Consider the following 5000-nt stretch of genomic DNA (forward strand, 5'->3'; position numbering starts at 1 on the left):
GATAAGCCTAGCTCTCTGGCTGTATGTCGGAAAAGTCTTTTGCGGTTAATTACATACGCTTAGCATGTGACTTGCTTAAGCCCAACTAATGCATATGATACATGAAGAAAATTAACGACATTCAAATTTGTCATTTTAATGAGACTATTAGAAATAGACGAATTATGAACTAATTGAGAGTGGCATTACATAGCATAGTTCATTTTCAATATTCCATAGGGTTAACATGAAAATAAATGAAAGGAAAGAGAGAAAAGTACACCGTACTATATATATCTCTCTCAATATGATTGCGAAGATTTGACAAATCCAGATTAACTTTATCCGATTGTGCAATGAGTCCCACATAGTTGTTGAAGGAATGTTCGTCTTTATAATAGCCTTTTAATGGGACATTAGGATTGGTATGGCTGGTTTGCCAAGACTTTCTGAAGGTTTCATCATCGGACCATGTAAGCCTTGCTTATTAAACAATAAAAGTAAATTATATATCTCCCTAGTTTTAACGTCGAGGAGGGAGGCTGGAGGGGGGAGGGGGGGATACATACGTGAAGAGGAGAGAAAGAGGGAAAGTCTGTGACCTGACATCTGACCCACGGGTCACATAGCGGGTGGAGGGTATAGATGGGACGCAACTATCCCACGCTACGGGAGAGGGGGATAGGTGTGGGGATATTTATCAGTGGAATATTCCTTAAAATACTGAACGAGCTTTCAGACTCGTAGTTTACATAATTCAGTTCAGTTCAGAGAGATTTGCGAAGACATCCCTTCGCACATAGTGAGTTGATACATAAGGTAATACTTTAAGAACGTTTTAACCTCTTGCACTGTTAAAAAACATAAACACACATATATGGGGGGACAGGAAAATAGAGAAATGAAGGAAAATTGGCCCATTGTATGTATCTACATTTTTTGTGAAGAAATTTCGAGCGGAAACATTTTGAAGAGAAGTTTGTGCCCAGGTGTGGAGGGGTCCATCTTGTCCTTCAATCTTGTTCTTCCTTGCATGTCACATAGTCAGGGCCTTACGTTTCCAAATCTTGATGTTGGAATTGCCTGGGTGTTCCTGTGGCCATACGTCCTAACAATTCTTGAAACTGTAGGCTGCCCATAACAGAACTTTTGTTTCTCTTGCTTTGTGGCTGGTAGCCTAGGGGCTGAGGGACAAAGTCCCATGCAGGGTCGTGTGGTGAGTGAAGTAGATTTTTGGAGACAAGTTCCTTTGCTGTCCGAAAGGCAGCTGTTCCCACTGCTGCAACCACTTTGTGAGAAATGCAGGATTGGCTTTCCACCCATATTACCACTTAGTGAGACGTGCTCTAAAAAGGTTGTTAGCCAAAGTCTGGTGGTTCTTGATTCCTTTATTGGTGGATAACAGCAAGGGCTATATTGTGACATTTACTTGGGTAGTGATGGCTTGTCGGACGTTTCTCGTTTGGCTGTTGTGTTTCCTGGCAGAGGGGGGAGTGGCGGCTCGCTACTACGCGTCGGTCGGAGAGTAAGTGCAGGAGTGCTTGAGGGAGTGAGACTGGGTGAACCTCTAGGTCAACGTTTATACTTGACATGCCAGGTCGGCTATAGATAGATTCCTAGTTGGGTATTTTCCGTGTTCCAATTGCGCATGAGGCAGAGCACCATGCGGTAGCCATGTGGGAAATCAGCCTGTCCTCAGGTGGCACTTGAAGTACATGTCACTCTTTCTGTCTCTCTTTCTCTCTCTCTGTGTCTCTCTCTTTTTATCTCTCTGTTTCTCTCTCTCTCTCTCTGCTTCTCTCCCTCTCTCTCTGTTTCTGTTTGTCTCTCTCTTTCTCTTTTTCTCTGTATCTGTCTGTCTTTCTGTCTCTCTCTCTTTCTTTCTATGAGGATTATATAGTGTGTTTATATATATCAAATACATCAATACACAAATATTCCATGAATACACACTCTAGTATTGAGGCACTCCTGATTCCTCTTTTAACCTAGGTCAAGTCAGGTCAACTTTGATGAACAGGTAATTCACACAGAGTTGACCCTCAAAAGAGCTGAATAACTATGATTGCGACACCCTTCCATTCCAGACTATTTTCCTGTGTAACCACCGTGGTCGGAACTGCTGATTGGAAACCCTTCCATATAATTGTGATGTCTGGAACATGCAAACAGATAGGGATCACCACTTACGCCTCATTCCTCCACCTGTTTATACATGTCAGGAGTATTTTAACATTGTGATCATTGTGCTGTAGTGTATATTATATATCGTGTGCCATAATGTCAGGTTATCTACCTTATGGAATAAAACTGAATTGTACAAACCTTGTGTCTAGTATAACAGTCGTATTTTGTATGGCTTATTAGTTTCAACATACTAAGACAAATGTCACTCTCTATCTATCTATCTATTTCTCTCTTTCTCTTTCTCTCTTTCTTTCTCTTTCTCTTTTTCTCGGTCTCTATCTCTCTATCTCTTTCTCTCTCTTTACCTCCACCTCTTCCTCTCTATCTCTCTCTTTTTCTATCTCCCTCTTTCATGCCATCTCTCTCTACATATTCATCTATGTTCTCTCTCTCTCTTTCTCTCTCTTTCTCTATATATATATATACATATATATATATATATATATATATATATATATATATATATATATATATATATATATACATATATATTCATATATATATATATTCATATATATATATATATATAACCCACTAGTTGTCAGCAGTTGTACTAACTATCTAGGAGGTCAGAACTGTTCGCTCTACCTGTTCTTCTTTTCGTGATTTACCAGTTCTATCTGTCCTCTTGGGCTACTTTCTATGCCTCAGGGCTTTCTGCTAACAAACACAGCTGCTAGGGTGGCTTCATACTTAAGACAGAAGCAGACACAGGAAACAGGAAACATCAGGTCAAACAGCATGCCATACTCACAACAATGAACTGATACAGTGAAAAAACAGTCAGTGTGTTAGGTTACATGACATATAATATCAGTGCTTTACATCGCTCGGACCACGCCACTAGACGGCCCCCATCGTATCTTAGTCAGAGAAATAACCAGGTTTTTACTGATATAAGCTAGATATGAAAATGCCTCCATCCTACAAGTAGGCTACTGGTCATTGTAGGCTATCTGAACTAGACTTCAGAGGTAGATGTGAAACTCAACCATAAGCTACAATATACATCTTCAAATTCATTAGCCAGTGCAGCAGCACCAATGGGCACTAATCAGAAGCCCCAGTAAACAGGTGACATGTACGATATGACTTTGCCATGCACCCGAACACTATACAACTCAACCAGCGTTTTACCTTGGTGAAAACATACGCCAACACAACACAGTAGATATAGGGGGGCTGGCATGTATAAAATATGAGAGGGAGCAACTTAACCACTGGGGTTGGGGGGGGGGGGGGGAGTACATAAATATCAAATGAGCGAGAGAACTTCCGATCGCATATACAATGATGAGTAGGAGCAACTTCTAGAAAGCTGAAGGGAGGGATTCTTGACTGCAGGAGGAGGGGAAGAAAGAACTTGTGTGCGTCTTGCATGGCTTCTGAATAACATGCATGCATCTTGCTGAGCTTCTGAAGAATAAGTGTAAGTCTTGCAAAGCCTCTGAATAATATGCGTGCATCTTGCATGGCTTCTGAATGATATGCCTGTATCTTGCACGGCACCTGGATAATATGTTTGCGTCTTGCACAGCATCCTTAAGCAACATGCGTCCTGCATGGTTCTTGAACAACAAACAAGAATAGCACTTCACAACTACCAAGAGGAGAGTATAAATAAGAGGAATTAAAACTAATTAATAAATGCAAGTTCTATAGATGCAGGTTTGCAAGATGCAGAAATACATGAGTAGCACTTGTCGATGAGAAAATTTTAGCAAATAACAGGTGTACTTTCACGAATGGTGAATAGATAAACTGATAGATAAGAATCTGGTAAAATTGATCACCAGTAATGATTCAGAATGAAAGTGAAAACTATTAAGAATTTACACTATCGGCTCCCCTTCGATAATCGTAATCAAACATGGAAAATCTTTCAAAGGATCACCTTTAAAACAAATTATTTGGAGAGTAACAGAAATAAGATTTCCCCAAAATATATTGTCCGAAGTTGCAAGATACAGAAAAATAACACGTGTCGATGAAAAAGTACAGAATAACAGGAGTATTTTTAAAGAGATGTAAATAGATGAATTAATAGATAAGAATCTGACAACACTTATTGCCAGTACTAATTCGGAACAAAAGTGAAAACTATTAAGAATTTGCATAGTTTAGAGACAATATCGGCTTCTCTTCGGCAATCGTAACCGAACATGAAAAATCTTTCAAAGGTTCACTTTCAAAACAATTATTTTGATGAGTAACAGTTAATGAAAATTCTCCAAAATACATTTCCCGAATGATGGAAATATATATAGAGAGAAAGAATTGATTAAAAGGGAATTACAATGTTGTCTTCCGCCTCTTCACACTTTTAAGTAACGAGGATGGGGGTGAATCTAAGTCTAAGCGAAGAAATAATACAAACCTTATGAAAATATCCTATTATTAGCATTATGAATATCAAACAACTTCAAAATATTATGTTCATTTTTCGCATAAGACGAAGGGGAAATAGATGCCGTTGTTTGTTATAACCGGGTTTTCAAGCGAAACAAGACAAGGAAACAAGGGAAGAGGGGGGGGGCGGAGCAGAGGCTAAGGACTTTCCCTTTCAACAGTTAGTCCATTCGCACCTAGGCGAAAGGGAAGGAAAGGGGAAGGAAATCTTGCGGAATTCACTTACGCACAGGAATTTCACAATAGAAAGTACAGAGTAAACAATCACAAGAAACAGAAAAACAAAATCACAGCATAGAAAATCTTGATTCCTAATGAAACTTGACAAAAATAAAAGAGCCTGGGTTTCTCTACCAGAACCGGGTGGGCGGCCGGGCAAAATTCTTACTGTGGTGTGGGCGGCGGGCGGGAACGTCTGTGTATTT

This window comes from Penaeus japonicus, unplaced genomic scaffold, assembly GCF_977035675.1.
Source record: "Penaeus japonicus unplaced genomic scaffold, GWHDUDI00000001_assembly GWHDUDI00000004, whole genome shotgun sequence".
Taxonomy (NCBI): Eukaryota; Metazoa; Arthropoda; class Malacostraca; order Decapoda; family Penaeidae; genus Penaeus; species Penaeus japonicus.